A 23,802-nucleotide genomic window follows, 5' to 3' on the forward strand; every position below is an offset into this window, starting at 1 on the left:
TGACGTAATCTTTATTGGAAATGATAATTTCTTAATTGGTGATTTCAAAGAAGCATGAAGAATGAATTTGAAATGATAGATCTAGGTCTCTTATGTACTTTCTAGGCATAGAAGTAAAACAAATACATGATGGCATCTTCATCTCTCAAGAAAAATATGCAAGGCAGATCTTGGAGAGATTCAAAATGAAAAATAATGAAGCAGCCCCCACGCCAATTATACTAGGTCTAAAGTTGAGCAAGGAAGATTGCAACAAAAGTGTGAATCCAACACTATACAATAGTATGGTTGGAAGCTTGATGTATTTGATAGCAACTTAGCTAGACATAATTCATGCAATAAGTTTGATTTCAAGATTTATGGAAATACCAAAGAATTCACATTGGCAAGTGGGAAAGAGGATTCTAAGGCATGTGAATGGTACTAAGGGATTTGGGATTTTGTAGACTACAAATAATGATTTTAAGTTGGTTGGTTACACTAATAGTGGTTGGGTTGGAAGTTTAGATGATAGGAAGAGCACTTTTAGATACATGTCTAATATGGGATCAGGTGCCATTTTGTGGGCATCCAAGAAGAATCCTATTATTGCTCAATCTATAGCAGAGGTTGAATACATAGCAATGAATATGGTAGCATGTCAAGCTATTTGATTAAGAAGGATCTTGATAGATTTGAACAAAAAGTAAGAGGATGAAACCACAAATTTTTTGACAACAACTTCTCAATTGTACTATCTAAGAATCCAATTTTCCATGGGAGAAGCAAGTACATTGAGATCAGATATCACTTCATCAAATATTTGGTGGAGAATGGAGATATCAAGATGGAATTTTGTAAGTCTAAGTAGCAACTAGAAGACATACTGACTAAGCCTAAAAGCATTGGAGCTTTTGTGCACCTAAGAAGAAGTCTTGGTGTAGTTGATTTGGATTAGGAGATATCCTTGTTTTGTTTGGCTTGGAACAAAGGGAGAGTGTTATAAATTTAATGTGGTTGGTCTATTTTGTTAAAAGTAGGGATTACTGAGAGGGGGTGTAAATTAGTAATCTACAAACTTTGGTTGCCAATTGGATATTATTACTTACTTTAAGCCATGCATAACCAAGCAATAAAGTAGTTTTGAATAGTAACAATAGCAATGCACAAAGATAACTCATAACACCATATTTTGTTAACTAGGGAAACCTTGGCCAAGGGAAAATCCTAGTGGGGATGACACCCACTAGATAATATACTAATATATAGGTTTCTTGTTAGAGGATGGACCCTATTAGTAGTTAATGTGCAAATTTAGTATAAGTAGTCCCTATTAGGAGACTTTGAATCTCTATTAGGAGATGTGCCAGCCCTGTTAGGAGTTGTAGTACATTGTATGCAAGAAGAGTCCACTGCCCAAACATGCAATTTCAACTACAAGAAGGGCTCACTATGCAAACAAATAGTTTACTATTATTTGTCTTCCTTGTCTAATCTCTAATCTTTAGCTCAATGGATCACCAAATAGATCATACAAAACTTTTCATATGTTGCTTTCACAAAAGTTTTCTCACAAGCATGTACAAGTACTTTGCTTCCTCATAAAATCAAGATATCACACTTCTTATTTCAAGAAGTATTTTACTTAAATACCATGCCTTTACATAAGTTACTTCTGGGTCAACTAAGACCACAATTCACTTTTTTAAGTTAGAGTAAACATCTAGGTTGTCAACCTTAATTGGACAAGTAATTGTTTTGTAAAAAAACAATTATTTCCTTCAATTCCATTGTCTTGCATCATCAAAACATTATTATATCTATTGCATATAGTTAGTACAAACTTTTGAGGTTATACACATCATCACAAACATGTATACTATCTCCATGTAACTTCACTTGTCATAATATGTCATCTGCAACATGTTATAAGTAAAACAATACATTGATGTAAACCAAATTATATACTTAGACAATTTTTTGATTACCAACCACTAAGTATCTTTACTTCTGAGGTTTCTTGTCAACATGTACATCATGTTTTTCCATCAATGAAAAAAATTACAAATCACTATTAGTCAATTTTCAACAATCTCCCTCTTTAGCATTGATAGCAACAAAATAGGGAAAATTGGCTAAGTGACAAAAACCTAACAAAATAAACATTACATCTATTATGACTTTGCATAGATGCTCCCCCTTACAATATACTTCATACTGCACATGTATCTCTCCCCTTTACTATCCAAATTTTTTGCTTTCCAATTTTCTTCTATTACTACTCCCCCTTTGACATCAATGACAAAGGTCAAAATGTCAAGATGCTGACCACAATTATCAAAACTATTGTCCTTGCCTTATGCTGAAATAATCTTTATACAATCATCAAAAATGGTCTTCAATTTGTCCATACCTTTGATCCATGTCTCTTTGGTAGACTCTACTAATGAGAGAATTGCATATAATGCATATGATGCAATCTTAACTACATTGATATCTAAATACAAAAATTTTGTATGTGTCCTTAGCCTTGACACATTCTTCTAGCTGCTTCTCAACAAAACATAGCTTCAAAGCAATAGATTCTCTAAAATCATATGTTCTCTTCAAAATATGTTCTTTCTAAAGTTCCAATTTGCAAATCTTGCTATGAACACTGGCAACTTGACTCTCAAAATCATCAACTTTGCTAGAAGGATGTAGGATTTGGCTTGATAAAGCTTCAAGCTCACTTATCTTTGCCTCTATCTGACTATCCAAATCCTTAGTCGATTTGTATGATATGGTACACTTTTTTGGAAATATTCAAGATATGACAGGTTACTGAGAGGGGAGGGGTGAATCAGTACCTTCAAAATTTTAAACAATTTAGCACTTTAACCATGTATACTATTCACCATTCATTCATCTAATCTACTACAAATATGAGAAATCAAACATCCAAAACACATGTACACAGTGATTTGGTAACCCAAAAACCTTCCAAATAGAATGTAAAATTGGGGTGGGGATGATACCCACAAAAATTTGTTACTGCAGTATGAAGTTGGTCTATTAAGGCTTACATTGACCACTTTTGGTGATCTGCCCTGTTAGGAGCACAAAGGACTGCTAGGTCCACCTTGTTAGAGGATTTACAAATATACAGTGAAGTATGCACTCTGTTAGGAGATTTATAAAAATACTGTTAAGTCTACCCTGTTAAAGGATTTACAAAACTGATTCACCTATTAGGATGAAATAGTGGATCTACTTACAAACTTGATTTTCTGATTAGATCCTTGAAGTATAGATCACCTCTTGTGATTGATGAATCTTTACTGCTCCTTGTAGACCTTGCTCAATACTCTACTCTTCTGTTGATTCACTTTCATTCTTCTCAAAAAATTACATGTCTATCTTTTATACTCTCTTACATACATTTTAAATGATATAATACATTACATATATACCATTCCAATAATTATAATTGCAAGGTCGGCTAAAACACAAGTGAACAAAACATTATTGAGTTGGCCCAATAGTAAATAACTCGAGTTCATTGAACTAACTTGGTGACCTTCTGATACTCGGCATCCATTGCATTACTCAGCATCGGCATGCACTCAGTAGAAGTGAAGGCATGGTCCATACTAATCACTCAAATAGTTCTAAACTCGGTAACCATAGGTGACTCGGTAGATATAGTGTCACTTGGTAAAAATTGAATCCTTCATTTACCTTGATTTCACTCGGTAAACACTACACTTTCATTACTTAGTTTACACTGGATTCCCATGACACAATATGACTACTCGGTAGATACTGAGATGCTCAGTGTAAACTGTGAAGCTTGGTAGATACTATTGGGCTGCACACCCACTCGGTAGCTTCATGAATGCTTAGTATGAACTTACTTGACTGCACACTCACTCGGTAGCTTCAGGAATGCTCAGTATGAACTACTTAAGTGATGAACCTACAAAGTAACCACTGAATGCTTGGTATACATTGTAGAATGAGTGATGAACTCGGTAATCATTCAGAATTGAGTAAGTGTTATAACTAGTGACAAATACAATATAATGCCAACCCACTTAACATACAAGGCTTTCCCTTCTTGTTGACATTTTTGAAGTTCTTTTATGCATGTATCAAGATTGACTAAGTCATTCTTGATATTCTAGAAAATGGTGCTAAACAAGTTAGCATCATGGGAATTTGAACCTTCACCTCTGCAACATTTAGGAAACTAGCAAACTCTTCATCAAATGACTTTAGCACTACTTGTGCTCTTAGTTTGGGATCTAACTCAGTGTGCTATACTATTAGAGTACTATACAATTTGTCAGTCACTTCCATTAGTGATTTCTATAAAAAAAAATTATGATTTTATTCTTCTATAAAAGCTTAGCTTAGATAAGGATGAAATTAGATAAGTATGATCATCATCATCAATAGCCAAACTAGCAAGAGAAAGTGGAGTAGATGAACTAGATGGCTTAGTTTCATCCTCCCTCTACTTCTTGGCTTCTTTAGCTTTTCTCTCTTTCTTTCTTTCTTTTCTTCTGATCTTTTCTTTTCTTCTTTCTCATTTTTCCTTTTCCTTTCTTCTTCTACAACTCTTTTATTATCTTCATCTTCCTTTATTTTTCTATTTTCTTGAAGGAATTGTTGCTTGGCTTCTTTGATCTTCTTCTTTTCAACTTTTATTAGCCTCTTCTCTTCCTCAATTTTTTTCAACTTTTCTTCAATATCCTTAGTGTCAGGTACATTTGGTTTGGATCCACCAAATGGATTGGTATCATCAATGCTAAGAGTAACATTGGTTTGATCAATCTTCATAGTATCCCCACTTATTGATACTTTCAAGGTTTTAGGAGTTGAAGGAGATGATGTTTGTGACAACATCTGATTGATAGCTTCTGCTACCTCCTTTCTCAACTTATCCTTCTCACCAACCATGAACAAAAATGGCCTCAATTTGTTCCTCAAGTATGGAGGGTAGGTGCACTAAGTTGTGGTGCCAAAAGGGGGGTATAAGTGAACACCTTTTTTCTGAAATCAATAATTTCTAAACATCAACAAGAATTTGAAGATAGTTAGGCTCAAATTTTTTTTTCAAAATGGTTTATTTTTAGGTCCTCAAAAAAGGGGGCCATAGAAAGTGGTACTATTTATTTCAAAAAAACATAACACATTATAAAGTGTGACCCCCCTAACATTTTAACTTTTTTTTTTAAATTCTTTAATCACTCTAGTCAAAATTTACTTAACACTATGTAGTCTATCCCAAATTTTTTAGGTAATTTTATAATGTATATTTTTTAAATAAATTTTTTAACTAAACACATCCCAAAAATGTGAAATATCTATGTGCTCCCCTTAGAAATGATTGAAAACTAATCTAAAATCAAAGCTTCTTTTTTTCAAAGTGTGTAGAATGGAGTCTAATTTCTAAAAAACTAACTTGTTGCAAAATTTGATGAATAAGCTAAAATCTATAGCCTAATTATTACATGTTGGTTTTTGACAAAAAATGGGCATACATTCAAAAAAATTATAGATGAAAGGCTTGAAATAGTTCAAATAAAAAATAAATTATATGGTTATATAGCTAACGCAGAGACCTACAATATCATGTAACCTGATCCTATTGATACTCAACCATGAGGAATCTTGAAGGAGAGTGTTGGTGTTTGAAACTACTAAACAAAAAAATGCTCAACACCAAATTGATAATACTCACACAATCTAAGGATTAGCCACTTCTTATTAACAATTCTATGTGCAAACCATTTGGACCAACTTTAACAAAACCAAGAATGGTTTTCTACTCTTTAGGCTCTGCAAAATCAAGGTGGGTTTACCTATGGGATGCCTCAAATGACCACTATTGTATGAGACTTATATTATTTTCATTATTATTATCATCTTCTATCATAGACACATACACAATTTATCCATTTCTTGATATGATCTAATTCATACACATCCCTCATAAGCAGATTTGGTCAGAATTCTCCTTAAGTTTACAAATATTTTTGGAAATAGAAGCTACCTAAGACTTAGAAATAAGGTATAAATGAGTGTTGATGAGCACTACAACCTTGAATAGAATGGAAAGAAAATGATTTTGAATTTAAAATTGATTTAACATGTAGAAGTAGAATCTATTCTCAATTATGTCTAATTTGTATGACCAGTGCCTTATCCATAGGGGAAAAGAGTTAGCTATTTGTAGGAGATTTGGTTCAAATAACTTGTAAATGAATCTATCAACTATAATCACCCATTTCCATTCTTATCAAATATCCTTTTCATAAACTCATTAATTCTATTGATATACTAAAGCATTTACATAATCCCTTGAATTAAGAGCAACAATAAACTAATATACAACCCATCCAGACTACATTTAATCAGTTGAACCTTATTCAAATGACCTCAAAATTTACAAACTCATGAAAAGGAGATAGAAATTGGTGATATAGATCTAGTGTAAATACCCTTTTGCATTATCCTTTTATATGATTAATACAATAACCAATAGAAACTCATTGAGAAACCCATAATATCTTGTTGATTCTATCATTTATTTATATCATCGAAGAGTACAAAAATTGAAGAAACTCAAAACAAGTACATATAACTGGACCGACTATACTTTCGTTGCATTTTGAAAAATATACTAGTATTTAGACCCTTTCTCTAGCCCTGGGATCTCATTTATATAGTGTGGGATGCAACAAGCTTCAGGCTTAGAAAAATTGACATGTGTCTCTTCACAAAGATATTTACATTTTGCTCCTACAAAAGGACAAAATTGTGTGTAACAGAAGAACTTATACATCAAACGTTCTTTGGTAGGCCCCTTTTCAATTACATCTCTTGGAATTACAAAAACACTATGATTTGATTCTTTTATCATTTTGATCCTCAAAGTAAGTGGCTATTAGGCTTGAAAGTGATGTGTCATCTTCGATTACCTACAAACTCACTCTAACCTAGGGATTCTCCTTGTCTTCATCATCAATTGTGAAGGTAATAGTTACTTCTACATCATCTTTTTCCCCGTTACCTTCTACCATCTATTCCATGGAAATGAATTTTTCCTTCCATTCACTGTAGGTAGTGTCATCAGGCCAATCAAAATTTAGGACCTCTCTTTGTATAGTTATTAAACAATTTCCAATAGCCTCTATAGCAATGAAGTCTTTTCTGATGGCACTATAGAATAATTTCACTTTAACTAACTCCTCATTATTCATTGCCCATAATAAGTGCCTAGTTTCATTTATGACATTATTCACCCTTTGACAAAATATCTCATCCAACTCTTTTTTCCACTCTTCTTTTTTCTTTACTTTATCAATAGTTTTTAAAGTACTAGGAAATCAATCAAACTTTTCAACTATGTACTTGGAAGGACAAATTGTCACTCTTTTTTGAAAAGAATCTCATTTGTCATCAAAACCTTCTAATTTAGTCAACAAATCAAAAATCTTCTCTGTTTGATGACAAGGCAATTGGATGACAGATATGCGCATAGCAGTGATATCATTATTTATTTTTTGTTCACTTTTGTAAAAAAGGTTTGAATTTAACCTCATATTTTTTTAATTCATCTCTTATTTTTGCAATCCTTACCAACTGATCAAAAAATGATGGCCACCCAATCCTATCTATTAAATACATTACACCCTACCTTATTTTCTCTTCATATTGATTATTCAATTCTACACGTAGTGCATATAACTTATTCTTTTCTTCTTCAAATTCCTCTATAGTGTAGAATTGAGGCCTTTTAGGAGTGTCTAGTATCTCAATAATAGGGGTTGACTTAAAGGGTTCAATAGGTGGTCGTGAGGGGTATACAATTTTGGGTCTACTGGATTCTCCCACCTTTCTTTTCCCAAGTTGTTTCTCCATTTGAGATACTTGGTTTTCTAATGATTGTATCTATTTACCCCTATCTTCATATCCTTTCAAAACTTCCTCAAACTGAGCATTGAGTTGCACAAACCTATCCTCTTCCTGGCCAGACACCACATTACCAAATTTCATCATTTCTGAAGCCATCCCAAAAATTTGTTTGATGCCAACTTTGTTAGTGTAGTTTTTTATTTTTCCTATTTTTCTAGGTTTTTCCTACACTTTTAATAATCTCGCTTAGGTTAATAAAGAATGTCTTATTAGGTGAATGGTTGTGAGGTGTCACCTTCCTATATGTGAGCATCCATTAGCTATCTCAGAAAGATACTTTGCTATTTTTAGTCCGATAGATGGTTGCTCCTCATTGGTTGGTGTTGCCACCTCCTCCCTCTTCCTAGCCTATATAAGTATGCTACCTGGCTTGTATTTGCATCTCTTGTTTTTGCATCCTCTTAATGCTATTTTTCTTCTAGCATTTGCATTACTCTCTTGGAGACTAACTCTATGTTGCTATTTTGATTTTGTATCATTTGCATTCATAGTTTAGATATTTACTCTTTGCACTAGTTTTTTGGGTTATTAATCTTTTCAAAATCTAACATGGTATCAGAGCTTTTCTATGCGCAAGTGTAGATTTTAGTTTCCTTATTTGAGAGATTTTAGGGGGGCTAATAAATTTTATTGTAGTTTTTTGAAAAACAAAGTATGCTCTTCTCTTGCATCTTTGGATGATCTTGAGAATCAGAAAAGTTTTGACAAAAACAATTTTTCTCTGGGGTTTCAATCTCAAATCTGACAACCAACTTGCATATTTAGAGTTTTCAATCAGTTTTGCAAGTTCCAGCATGCCATTGATGGACTTAGGAAGCTGGTCCAGCATTTGCATGTCATATTCTGGTTGTTGGGGTCATTTTTTGATTTTTGGAGCCATTTTTTACTATTAAAGGTGTTTGATTTACACTATAGCAACACCTTCTGTACATCAACAAGAAAAACGCTTTTTGAGTTTTGTTCGCAGCCCCAAAAAACTATCTGGGTATCTTTTAAATTTTGCATGCAATCTATATATTTTGTTGGATCTAGCGTAGAAAGCTACAGCCATACCCCTCTCCGTTGGAAGTCGTAGATTTGAATGTAGTTTTCAAATGTCTCATTCTTGCTCATACGGACTCCGATTTTGATGATTCTTGTTATGAACTTGGCTATTTTTTTGTGCTCTATCCACTAGTGGAGTTGTTTTTTGATTTTCATGCATGAATGTTAGATTGTGGTGACTGATCAGGAAAGTACTGTACATACTTCATAAAAAAAATTTGGGCAGTAGCCGACATGGTAGCCGACATATTATGGCCGACATATGGCCGACATGTTATAACCCTAAAGCAGTTTAATACTTGTATAAAAAGGGATTAAGGTTGGGTATTTTTCATAATGTTGTGATACAAAATTGGTTCTTGCAGCGGTATTGAGCTGTAAGGGATTACAGATTGTAATCAGGTTGTAATCACTGGATTATAATAAGATTAGACTTGTTGTTTGGTGGATGTAGCCCAGGGATTGGGTGAACCATGTTAAATCTTGGTGCCTTGTGTTCATTTCTGTGTGTTCTATTATTTTCTGTTATTGGTTATATTTGCACGTAGTTTTTATTTCTGTCTGTGGTTTATCCTAACAAGTGGTATCAGAGCAAGGTTGTCTTTCAGTTATCCTCTGCAGGAAAGTTTCACGGTTAAGTGGGAGTCTCACAGTTGAGTGGGAGCGATGGCAGATGAGGGTAAGTTGAGGGTTGATAGGTTTAATGGGAAAAACTTCTAGTTATGGAAGATGCAAATGGAAGACTATTTATATCAGAAGGATTTATGGAAGCCGTTGGAAGGAAAAGCCAAGAATCAGGGAACTATGTCAGAGGCTGAATGGGATCTTTTGGACAGAAAGGCACTTGGAAGCATTCGGTTATGCTTGGCACCATCAGTGGCATTTAATATTACAAAAGCAAAGACGACAGAAGATTTGATGAAAACCCTAGCGACATTGTATGAAAAGCCCTCTGCTTCAAATAAGGTATAATCTGTTCCTGGATCTAGTACCCTAAAATATGATGATGTGATCGGTGTTATTTTAAGTGAGGAAACTCGTAGAAAATCATCAAGTGGATCTACATCAGGAAGTGCTTTAAATGCACAAAGCAGGGGCAGAATGACTGAAAGAGGAAGTAACTCTAGAAATCGTGGGAAATCAAGAGGAAAGTCAAAGGGGAGGAGGTCTCAATCGAGAGGACCAAATGATTACTGGTACTGTGGGAAACCAGGGCACAAAAAGAAAGATTGTTGGAATCGAAAGAAAAATGGAGATAAATCAGATGGAGACAAGGAGGAAAATGTGGTAAGTAAAAAATCTGAAGAGGATGCTTTGCTTCTATCTTTAGAGAGTGTTGATGATTCATGGATTTTAGATTCTAGTGCTTCATTTCATGCTACACCTCATAGAGGTTATTTCATTGATTATGTCCAAGGGGATTTTGGGCTTGTTTATTTGGGGGATAATGAACCCTGTTAGATTGTTGGAAAGGAAAAAATTAAGATTAAGTTGCAGAATGGGAATCATTGGCTACTACATGAGGTAAGACATGTTCCAAAATTAAGTAGAAATTTAATTTCAGCAAGGCAACTCGGTGATGAGGGTTGTGTAGTTACTTTTAATGATAAAAATTGGAAGGTTTCAAAAGGTTCCCTTGTAGTAGAAAAAGGTGTGAAAGTAGGCACCTTATATCTTTGTACAGGTCATATTGTTCCTTCTACTTTGATTGTTTCAGAGAAAAATGAATGTTCAGGAACAATTGTTGTAGTTGAGCAGGGAGAACAAATAGCTGTTGTAGATTCTGATACAGCGCTTTGGCACAATAGACTTGGGCACATGAGTGAGAAAGGTATGAAAGTACTTCATTCAAGGAAAGTTTTACCAGGTCTAAAATGTGTGAATATGGATTTTTGTGAAAGTTGTGTGTATGGAAAAAAAAAAAGAGTGAGTTTTGCAAAGATAGGGAAGGAAAACAAAAAGGAGAAATTAGAGCTTGTGCATACAGATGTATGGGGACCAGCCCAGGTATCTTCCCTTGGTGGCTCTCATTATTATGTTACATTTATTGATGACACAACTAGAAAAGTATGGGTTTATTTCCTTAGACAGAAATCTGATGTATTTCAAACTTTTAAGAAATGGAAATGCTTGGTTGAAAATGAGACTGGTAAGAAATTAAAATGTCTTAGATCTGATAATGGTGGTGAGTATTGCAGTCATGAATTTGAAGATTATTGCTCCACTAATGGTATTCATAGACAAAAACCTATTCCAAGGACTCCATAGGAAAACGGAGTGGCTGAACGCATGAACAGGACTATAATGGAGCGCGCAAGGAGCATGCGGTTGCATGCTGGGTTGCTCTTACACATGTGGGCGGAGGCTATCAATACTGTAGTATATTTGATTAATAGAGGTTCCTCTACTCCTTTGGGCTGTGGTATTCCAGAGGAAGCATGGACTGGTAAGAAGGTGAGTTATTCTTTTCTCAAGACCTTCGGTTGTGAAGCTTTTGCTCATATAGACTCTAAAAATAGAACCAAGCTAGAAGCTAAATCAAAGAAATGTGTCTTTGTTGGATATGGCATTAAAGAATTTGGTTATAGGCTTTGGGATTTTGAAAATCTTAAAATTATTAGAAGTCGGGATGTCATATTCAATGAGAAAGTGTTGTACAAAGATCTGTTGCAGCAACATGAGAAGAAAGAAGATGATTATGTATTGCTGGATGATACTCCAAAAGCTGATGTTCCAGCCATTCCTCATGATGTGCAACAACTGCAACAACAAATACCACACACACCAGTGAATGTTAGATGGTCAACAAGGAAAATCAAACCTCCACAAAGGTTTTCTCCCTCTTTGTATTCTATTTTACTTACTGATGCTGGTGAACCTGAAAGTTATGATGAAGCTATGTAGGTGGATACTAAGATTCAGTGGGAGTCTGCAATGAAAGATGAAATGGACTCTTTGCTGAAAAATAAGACATGGGATTTGTGCAAGTTGCCTGCAAGTAAAAAGGCTTTACAGAATAAATGGGTTTACAGGTTGAAAGAAGAGGAAGGAGGTAAGAAAATATTTAAGGCCAGGTTAGTTGTAAAAGAATTTGCACAGAAAAAGGGAATTTATTTTGATGAGATATTTTCTCCTGTTGTTAAAATGACTTCTATTCGTACTGTTTTAAGTCTTGTGGCTACTGAAGATTTGCATTTAGAGCAGATGGATGTTAAAATGACCTTTCTTCATGGTGATTTGGATGAAGAAATATATATGGCTCAGCCACAGGGTTTTGAGGTCAAAGGTAAGGAGAACTTAGTGTGCAAATTGAAGAAAAGTTTATATGGCTTGAAGCAAGCACCTCGGCAATGGTATCTGAAATTTGATAGTTTTATGCATAAGCATGGATATTATAGGTGTCATTCAAATTGCTGTGTTTATTTTAAGAGGTTGGATGATGATAGCTACATTATTTTATTTTTATATATTGATGATATGCTTGTAGCTGGGTCTAACATGGATCATATTAAAGGGCTGAAACACCAATTAGCACATGCATTTGCTATGAAGGATTTGGGGGCAGCAAAAAAAATCCTTGGTATGAAGATTTGCAGAGATAGGAAGAACAGATATTTGATGCTATCTCAAGCTGATTATGTTGAGAAAGTGTTGCAACGTTTCTCTATGGAGAATGCTAAAGTTGTCGGCACACCTTTACCTAGTCATTTGCAATTGACTAAGGAGATGTGTCCCAAGACACAGGAAGAGGAGGATAATATGTCCAAGGTACCCTATGCTTCAGTTGTAGGAAGTTTTATGTATGCTATGGTATGCACTAGGCCAGATATTGCACATGCAATGGGAGTCGTTAGTAGGTATATGAGTCATCCAAGATTTGAGCATTGGAATGCTATCAAGTGGATTCTCAGATATTTGAGAGGAACATCCAATAAGTGCTTACACTTTGGGGGCTCTACTACTGATTTACAGGGCTATGTTGACTCAAATTTGGCTAGGGATATTGATACCAGGTGGAGTACTATAGGTTATGTCTTTACTATTGGTGGGGCAGTCGTGAGCTGGGTTTCTAGGTTACAGAAGATTACTGCTCTCTCCACTACAGAGGGGGAGTATGTTGCTGCTACAGAGGTAGCCAAAGAGATGATATGGCTTCAGTTCTTCTTGGAAGAATTGGGACATCCTTAGAAGGATAATTATTTGTTCACAGATAGTCAGAGTGCCATTCATCTTGCTAAGAATTCGGCTTTGCATTCTAAGACCAAACACATACAGTTGAGGTATCATTTCATTCGGTCAGTTTTGGAGGATGGACAGTTAAAGCTGGAGAAGATACATACCAATGAAAATCCAGCAGATATGTTGACAAAGGTTGTAACAAGGGAGAAGGTAAACTCCTCTTTAGCTTCAGTTGGTCTTTTAGACTAAACATGAATAAAAGAACAGTAGAGTCCAGGATGGTTTGATCCAGTGGGAGCCCCATGTGGTAGTGGTATTGCTACAGGATTAGTCTCCAAGTGGGAGATTGTTGTTTAGTGTGGAGCCTGATCAGTCTCCAAGTGGGAGATTGTTAGATTGTGGTGACTGATCAGGAAAGTACTGTACATACTTCATAAATAGTGGGGTTTAGGGCATCACCCCGAAAAAAAATTTTGGGCAGTAGCCAACATGGTAGCCGACATATTATGGCCGACATATGGCCAACATTTTATAACCCTAAAGCGGTTTAATACTTGTATAAAAAGGGCTTAGGGTTGGGTATTTTTCATAATGTTATGATACAAAATTAGTTCTTGCAACGGAATTGAGCTGTAAGGGATTGGGTGAACCACGTTAAATCTTGGTGCCTTGTGTTCATTTCTGTGTGTTCTATTATTTTTTGTTATTGGTTATATTTGCATGTAGTTTTTATTTCTGTCTGTGGTTTATCCTAACAATGAATTCTTCAGAAATTGCAAATTCTTAGCTGTGACTATGCACAATTCTCATTTTGGAAACTTCAGAGGGTCATAACTTTCTCATACAACCTCGTATCGAGGTGATTCTTTTTTTGAAAGTGCATGATTTTTCGAGTAGATCATAGTGGTGCTATTTATTTCTGTGATTATTGTGCCCAAGTTTCACTTTAAGCATATGCTCTTCATGAGGGTTTTTAATGCATTGAAATCAAGACTACTAAGTATTTCTTTCTACTAGTAGTTGTAAACACACTAAAATAAAGTGCCAAATCATATTTCTTTAGGGGGGGTTCTTTGATTGAGTAAAAAAGGGGTGGGGAGGCATTATCGTGGCTAGGTTCTCTTCTTTTTAGCATTTCTTCATCATGGATCAAACAAATATGCCCATCCTAACTCCATACAATTACTTTGAGTGAAAATCGCACATGAAAATTCACTTAAGAAAAGCTGGTTAAATAGGATAACTATGGGACTTGAAACTAAACCTACTAAAGATGAAGACAAGCCTAAGTGGTTTAACAAATGTGATAAGGCATATGAAACATTGTGTTTCTTTGTTTCTCTTGACTTGCTATTTCACATTGAGTCTTTGGATACACCAAATGAAGTATGGACAAAGCTAGAAACACTATTTGGCACACAAGATTCAATGAGGGGTCATATGTTAGAAAATGAATTAATTAGTTTGAGTCTAGGCAATTTCAACACAATCCAAGATTTCTTCACCAAATTGAAATCACTAAGGCTGCAGTTAAAACAATGTGGAATTGAAAAGAAAGATGAACAATTGATTCTTAGTATTCTCTCTAAGCTAAGTTCAAAATATTCTGTGTTTGTCTCTACCTTCTATGCTACTAAGGGTGCACTTAGTACTCAATTCACCATGCCATCTTTAGATGATTTTGCTGTCAATCTCACTTGAAAACAAGACAAGCTAATCTAGATGGGCACTCTTACGTCCTCTAAGTCACATGCCTTAGCTGCCAACCAAGGCACAAAAGAACAACAAGGACAAAGTAGTAACAACAATAGTAAGGACAAGAAACAAAAGAATAGCAAGGAGAAGAAGGATCAGATACCAGTTTCTTCAAAAGTAACTATTGATACACCATCTTCCAAGGGCGATAAGCCTAAGAAAGAAAAGGTCAAATGTGCCTATTGTAAAAGACCTAGTCATGATGAACATAAATGTTTGTAGAAACAACTTGATCACTTGACATACATTCTTGAGAAGAATAATATCAGTGTTCCTGAGTCTATCAAACAAAGTTCTAATGGGTCTAACAAGGAAAAAGAAAATAGCAAGGGGAAAGGAAAGGGCAAGGCCCTTTTTGTAGTTGCTTCCTCACATCCACTTGGGTTCTTGATTTGGGTGCTTCACACCACATGGCTTCATCTAAGGAAGAACTTGCATCCTTGGAGCTGTGTACTATGCCTTCTATTTTGATGGGTGATAACACTCATATTGAGGTGTGTGGGAGAGGGTCTATTGATGTGGGGGATGGCACATTCCATGATGTTCTTTGTGTACCCTCATTGTCAGCTAATCTCCTACCAGTAGACCAGATCACTCACACAAGTTTAGGTAAGCAGGTTGAGTTCACTCCTAATTCAATGGAGATATGTGAGTTGCACAATGATTCTACAATTGCAGTTGGGAGAGTAGATCATCAGTCACGACTCTATATGTTTTCTCACTTTGTTCCTAATCCTCCTTTGACTGTTTCACTCACTCACTCTAATGATGTGAGCAGATTATGGCATGAGCGGTTTTTCCATCTTAACTTCCACTACTTGCATCAGCTCAACCAGGAGAGCATGGTCACAGGGTTGCCTTCTACTTTGACATTGGAGTCACTTGGAATACATGATAGATCTTCTAATGGGTCAGATTCACTTGAGCAGTCTTCTACCTCCACTTTTGATGCAGAGAGTGATTCAGAGGACTCACCTCCTTCCTCTCCTAGTCATCATTCATTGGTTGATGATTCTCCTCTAGATTCTCCATCTTCTGGTCCACTTTGGGCTTGAGAGACCTTTCAGTTTGCAGGTGATTGGGTTGGGGATCCATTAGACACCAAGCAGACTCGTTCACAATTCTAGGATGCTCTACATATCTTCATTGCTACTGCCTCAAATCCATAGTCCTTTCATGAGGCTTCTAGTATTTTTGAGTGGGATAAAGCTATGCAGGAAGAGTATAGTTCCTTGACGAGGAACCACACTTGGGATCTTGTCCCTTTTTCTAAGGGAAGAAAATTTGTTCGATGTAAGTGGATCTACCAGACAAAATTTGCAAGCTTTGCTGGGGGTATGGGATGCTTCATCTTTTCGGCGGGCTGCTTCCTCTCACTTGGAGTCCTAATTTTCTTTGGGGAGTCTCTTATCTCTCTCTTTTGGGGGAATTCTATGTACATGGGTACCTTATCAGGCTTGACTTTTCGGGACCCATTTCTACATCCACCTAAGCTTCGCTTATGGGGGGTTGTTAGTGTAGTTTTTTATTTTTCCTATTTTGCTAGGTTTTTTCTACACTTTTAATAATCTCACTTAGGTTAATAAAGCATGTCTTATTAGGTGAATGGTTGTGAGGTGTCACCTTCCTACATGTGAGCATCCATTAGCTATCTTGGGAAGATACTTTTCTATCTTTAGTCTGATAGATGGTTGCTTCTCATTGGTTGGTGTTCCCACCTCCTCCCTCTTCCTAGCCTATATAAGTATGCTACCTGGCTTGTATTTGCATCTCTTGTTTTTGCATCCTCTTAATGCTATTTTGCTTCTAGCATTTGCATTACTCTCTTGGAGACTAACTCTATGTTGCTATTTTGATTTTGTATCATTTGCATTCATAGTTTAGATATTTACTCTTTGCACTAGTTTTCTGGGTTATTAATCTTTTCAGATTCTAACAAACTTTGCTAGCCCTAAATACTATTAGTGCACTAGTATGCTCTATAGTAGAGATTGCCTACATTCTAGTTTTGTTTCTCTTTTCAATTGACTAGATCACTAGGGCTTGGTGGTCATCACTAAATTTAACTCCCATGTGAGCTTGCAGTACCTCTTCCTTAGTTCTGTATTGTACATCTTTTTCTTTTCTTGTTGAATCAAAAATCATTGCCTTAACTATGTCCCATTTTGGCAAAATGAGGACCCTTGATTGCTTAACTAATTACCTCCTAGCTTCATGTGTAAATTGGGAAAAATCACTCAAAAACTTAGATTTTACCTCCTCCTTGATAATAGAGTCTGGTTTGCCAGATTGCTCTACTTTTATTTTCTCACATGTTTTTTCAAAATTTCCTATATTCAATCTCCACAAAAATTGTGCAAAAACTCTAGATTTGACAAAATTTTCATCATTAATAAATCTCTTAGAAGCTTGAGCAATAATTGGGTCTATCTCCCTACCTTGATAGTTAGCAATTGTAAGGTCCAAGGAGGGTATAAGAGGCTCTTGAGGTACTCCACTCTCCAAATCTATGGTAGTAACAATAACATCCCCTTCTCCACCAATTTGTCTCAGCTGCTCCCTTAAAGATGCTTCATTATCTATTTTGATTGGGGTTTGGCTTGGGGGGTATTGTTCTACATGAGAAGAAGAGCCTTACTCCAACTTTTGCCTCTTTGGGTCACTAGTGGTAGTTGGGCTCTCTAGCCTTGGTCTTTCATGAGAGGGACCTTGTTGTATATGTTGCATCATCACATTTCCTACCCTTTTTTGCAAAGTATATTGAACAAGGGCTACTATGTTTCTTTTCTTTATTCTTCTTTGCACCTCTATAGCCCTATTTGGATAGGTTTTGGCATATGTAGTTTTTTTCTCATTTATTGTTTGCATGATTACAGAAAAATTGTTCATCAACACCTACATTTTGGCTCCCCAATATTTTTAATCCTTTAAAGGATCATAGGCAGGGTCAAAAGCATTAATGAATTCCAACACTTTGCTAAACACTATCCATTTTCTTTCCTAACTTCCTACTCTTGTAAAGAGAAAATATTCCTTATTACATCCTCAAGAAAATAAACCTACTATGTCATGTGGGCAACTTTTTTCCTTTCTCTTAAAAGATCATTAAATCATTCTAGATCAATAAATTTTACATCAGACTCTACCATGTTATATCTATCTAGAAATAAACTGAGGTGTTTCCATCCCTTTCGCACAAAAACAAAATCATGTGCTATAGAAACAATCGAGAAGAAAGTACCTTTCTTGGGCAAATCTCTTTCATCAATAGTCCCAATTTTCCATAATAATTTGGCTATCCCAATCTTCAAAGGCACATGGAAAGGTAGCGCATGAGGCTTTCCCAGGAAACCATACACTCTGATCACTGTAGAAACATTGTATGGGATTATATTACCCTAGTTATGACTAACCAAAAGCCCTTTTGCATGGTCCTTAGGTAAAACCAACTCTAACAGTGATTGTGGAATCCTAGAGCTATCTCCTCTTAAAAGCAATCTCAACTTGGATGCAAAATATCTATCAAATCTCACAAAACTAGCATCTCTAGCCTCTGAAGTCATGTCAACACTCCATAACTAGACTAGATTCTTTTCTCCATCCTTTTTTACTTCCAAATCCATACCCTTAGAGAAGTAGGTGACTCCCTTAAAAAAACATACATATATGAGCAATGAGTACCAACAAAAGGGTTTGTTTACTTTTCCTTGTGATATCCCCACTAGACCATTGTGAATTTCTTGTGCAAGGAAAGTGGCAAAATCAAGAATAGTGCTCATCCTGAATTGTAGAGTCAAAGCCATGATAAGAAAAATTGAGCCTGAGATTTTTTCTACTTCATCCATCTTGAGAATCTTGCAGAGAGAATAATATAATGCTTGAGCCCTAGGATTGAAATTTCTCCTCATTAATGGCTCTAGGGTGTTGGCAATAATCAAAGGTAATGTACCAACCTTGGTAGAATGCTCTTGCAATGGCCCTATCCTTAAGTATATCCTCTATGCATTGTACCTTTCTTGAAGGTCATCCATATCAATGATCTCATGCACAACATGGTTAGTGTTGAGGTTAGAAACCTCTCTACTCAATTTAGGAGAAACCCTAAAAGGATTTACTCTAGAATGATTCTTCACCCACTCAGTGATAGGATCATACTTCTTAGCTAAATCAATAACTAGATCACTATCAAATAAAACTATTGGGACTATTAATTTTTCAATGTTAAATTCCTAGAAATTTCTCATAGGGGTATCTAGTTTTTGTTCTAAAAACCATTTCTTAAACAACTCTAATCCTGCCATAGAAACCTGGGTGTCTCTTACCCAATTACCCCTATCATAAAAACCCTCTACTACAACTACCCTAGGGTTATTTGGGATGAGCTCTCCCCACTTAGTTATTTCATTTATAGACAAAGATAATTGTTCAATAAAATCATCATCCATAGATCTCTTAAGATAATTAGTCTATCCCATGAATTCTTTTCATGGAGGCATCTTTGAAAAACCTTAAGGTTTACGTAACATTAGATTCTTGATTTTTAGAAGTTACAAAGCACTTACCTATGAAATAATGCTTCTTCACTATAGAATATCTACTATAATTTAACTAAATTTCTCTACAAAATTCTATGCCAAAGCTCCAAAATTTCTCTATGCTCTGATAACCTTTTGCAATTTTAGTGGTTCAATAATGGTGAGATCGTGAACTATATCCAAGTATTGAAATCACATGAATGAACTCTAAACCATATTAACTTCCAATAGTTGTTATTTCTAAATTGCAATCAAATTTCAATCTTATCCATCTTGGTTAGCCTTAATTCAAAAAGAAAAAATATTTATGACTTTAAAAAAATATGGCCACATGTCAATCAAGCACTTCCCCACATTGCTTAAGTTTCTTGCATTTTGAAAATGTGAGTAAGCACTGGCCGTTGATCCTTCTCCAAATCAATAGTCAAGAGAAATAAAACATCTCTATGGTAGCAAGTACAAGGTGTGACACAATTGGCACAATAAATCTTCCAACCTAGTAGACATTAACCCACTTTGGTAGCAACTAGGCCACTATGCCATGCATCGCAATGGTGCTTTCCTGCATTATTTAACCAGTGAAAGTTTTCCTTATGTGGGCAAGCACCAGCTGTCAATCTTTGTAAGATCAATAGTGGCACAGCTTAAAACCCTTTTATATTTTGAGATGGAGGTGTTGACATCAACATAGACACATTTTCAAATGGTGCTTACCTGCTTTTCTTAAACTACTTGCAGTTTCTTAATGCTGACCAAGATCAATAGGGAGTCACAATCTTTGTCTCTTATGGTCCCACTATCAAATTTGACCAATATAATAATACCTTTTAAATATCATTCTTTGACAAGTCTGACTACTATATTTAATTGTTAGAATTTTTGCACTCATGAAATCATCACTCCCAACCTGGCATACACATCATATTCAACCAATGCATGAACTTGAATCCTTATGATCTTACAACATGGCATGACTTAACAATCTCCCTAGAACCTAGCCCCACTATGCCACATGGTGCAAAGGTGCATGCCCACATCTTTTATCTCACAAGCAGTTTCTTAATGTAGGCAAGTGTTGTCCATTCATCTTCAAAAGATCTATAGTTGTAAAGCTTCCAACCTCTTTGACAGACAAAACCTTTTACTGGCCCAACTAGCATCACACATCAGCATCTCTTTACAGCCTGGCACAATGAACCACATACCCTTCATCCTTGGTCCCACTTTTCTATGTGCCAAAATAGTGCTTGCTCACATTATTTATCCATAAGAAACTTCATAAAGTGGGTAAGCGCTAACCATGAATCTCATACAAATCAATGATCATGAAATCGTGCACTTTTTATAACATTGAGTCAGCTGAACTGACCAATGAAATACTTCCTTTTATTCCCACTCACCTGAAAACTGCCATGGAAGACACATCATTATTACCCTCTAAAAAGGCAAGCCCATGATGCCACACATAGCAAAGGCACATGCACACATTACTTAAGTTTCTTGCATTTTGAAAATGTGGGAAAGCACTATCTGTTGATTAAGACAAGATCAATAGTGCATCAAAACTTGTGGCACACTAAAGTTTTAACGTTAGCAAGGGACATGCCCACTTTATTTAAAGACCTTACATTTTAACATTGTGGGGATACACCATTCATTGGTCTGACTAAGATTGACGGCTAAACAAAAGGTGTTGCAATTGATATTTTTTAATAAAATATTAAAGTAAACTATGAACAAAACAAGGTTAATAAAGGTTTATCAAAATTTAAGAGAAGTCATCCTTACGTAAGCCAGACCTTAGGGTAAATTTTAATTGCCTAAAAAAAATTTGAAAAAGGACTTTCAAAATTTTTCAAAAGCTAGGGTAAAAAAAGATAAGGCATTAGCGGTCTTTTATGAATTTTAGCTAGGGTTTTACCTTATTTTAAAATTTTCAAGGCATATATTTAGGTTTTTTTCACTACTAAATGCACAAAATAGTAATGGTGGAAAACTAGGCCAACAAAGAGCACATAAGAAAAATCAATCATTTTTTGTATGTTTGTAACAAAACATGTCTCGGAGTAGTTTACTAACTCCAAACATTTGGGTTGGATCCCCAAGGCAAAACCAAGCCTTTGGATTGGTAAATGCAAAGGTTTGAATAGTGTGTAGACCCTATAATGTGCACATGCTATTTAGAGCTTTTTAAATTTGAGTCTTAATAGCATGTGCATGCTCTAGTGTGCACGCACTATTGAAACCTAAATAGTCTATAAAGAGGGAAGAAGAGAGGAAGAATGAGAATGAGAGAGAGGGGGGAATGGGTGTGTGTGTGTGTGTGTGTGTGTGTGTGTGTTGTTAGGAATAAGGTGTCTCAACCTTGGATAATTCTTATTCTTATTATTTTTTTTGTAAAATGTATTTCTTGCAAATAATGTTGATGTGTCGGCATCTTGAATTGTGTATAAGGAGATCATAGCTAAAACAGTTATGATGGATTCTTATGACACATAAGAGCTATGTCAAGAAGATTCAATGATAGGTAAAGACATGTGGCAACTGATAAATTTGAGTACTATACACTCTACCCCAATAGTGGGGTTCAGGGCATCGCCCAAAAAAAAATTTGGGGTTCCTATTTTCTCGGAGAATGGTAAAACCCTAATACGGTTACCTTTGTGAGTAGCCCTAAAAGTGAAGCACATGTTATAAGCATTTTTAGGGTTGTGAAGAGGGTGATGTGAAAAAGTGTATTGTTGGTACTGTGAGTTGCTACTAGAGTCTTTTGTTGTTTTTGTTGAACTTGCATTGCAAGTGTATTGTAACCTTGTGTTGAAGATAATACATTTTGTAGGTTCTACAGGGGTGGGGTTGTTTTACCGAAAGGTTTTTCCCCACCAAAAAATCTTTGTGTTATGTGTTTCTTTCTTTGTCTATTTTCTTTATGCTTTCTTGGCTGAAATATTGTTGTTTACATGATATTGAATCTATAAGTGTAAAATATTTTAATAGGATTTGCACCATACTTCTCTTAAGAGATTAGTGTAGGAAGGTATTTCTGCACCTAAGTTTCCTTACATGTGTGTGTGAGAGAGAGAGAGAGAGAGTAGGGGATGGGAGAGAGAGGAAGTGAGAGAGAGTAGTGGTGGAAAAGAGAGTATGGGATGGGAGAGAGAGGAAGTGTGAGAGAGGGGGGGTGGTAAAGTGAGAGTACAAGATGGGCGAGAGAGTAGGTAGTGGGAGATGGAGCAAGAGAGGGATTGAGAGAGAGAGAGGAGCATGGGAGTGTGAGAGAGAGGGTAGGGCATGGGAGAGAGTGTGAGAGTGTAAGAGAGAGAGTAAGGGTGGAAAAGAGAGAAAGTAGGTGATGGGAGAGGGGAGAGAGAGTAGGGGATGGGAAAGAGAGGAAGTGTGAGAGAGTAGGGGTAGCAAAGAGAGTATAGGATGGGAGAGAGATATTGAGAGGATGGGATGGGGGAGAGAGAGAGAGAGAGTAGGCAGTGGTAGATAGAATGGGAGAGGGAGAGTGAGAGAGAGAGAGAGAGGAGGATGGGAGTGCATGTGTGTGTGAGGGAGAGAGAGAGTATGGTATGGGAGAGGGGAGAGAGAGGGGGGTATGGGAGTGTGTGTGTGAAAGAGAGAGAGTAGGGGATGGGAGAGGGGAGAGAGAGAGAGAGAGAGAGAGAGAGTAGCCTAAGAGAGAGAGTAGCCTAAGAGAGAGTAGGCAGTGGGAGAGGGAGAGAGAGAAGGGGATGGGAATTTGTGTAAGAGAGAGAGTAGGGCATGAGAGAGTGTGTGAGAGAATAGGGGTGGTAGGGGATGGGAGAGAGTAGAGTGGGAGAGAGAGAGAGAGTGAGAGAGAGAGAGTAGGTGGTGGGAGAGGGAGTGGGAGAGGGAGAGAGAGGGGGTGATGGGAGTGTGTGTGAGAGATCTAGAGAGAGGGGGGATGGGAGTGTTTTTTTGTGAAAGAGAGAGTAGGGGATGGGAGAGGGGAGAGAGAGAGAGAGAGAGAGAGTAGAGGATGGGAGAGAGATAGTGAGAGAGAGTAGGTGGTGGGAGAGGGAGAGAGGGGGGGATGGGAGTGTGTGTAAGAGAGAGAGAGAGTAGGGGATGGGAGAGAGAGTTGTGGTGGTAGCGAGAGATAGTACGGGATGGGAGAGAGAGTGAGAGTACGAGATGGGAGAGAGTGAGAGAGTTAGAGAGAGTAGGGGTTGGCAGAGAGAGTAGGGGATGGGAGAGATAGAGAGAGTAGGTGGTGGGAGAGGGAGAGTGAGAGAGAGAGGAGGATGAGAGTGTGCAAGTGAGAGAGAGAGAGAGAGAGTAGGGGATGGGAGAGGGGAGAGAGTAGGAGATAGGAGAG

The sequence above is a fragment of the Cupressus sempervirens genome, chromosome 3 (genome assembly GCF_028749045.1).
Source record: "Cupressus sempervirens isolate cs-2001-9-10 chromosome 3, ASM2874904v1, whole genome shotgun sequence".
Taxonomy (NCBI): domain Eukaryota; kingdom Viridiplantae; phylum Streptophyta; class Pinopsida; order Cupressales; family Cupressaceae; genus Cupressus; species Cupressus sempervirens.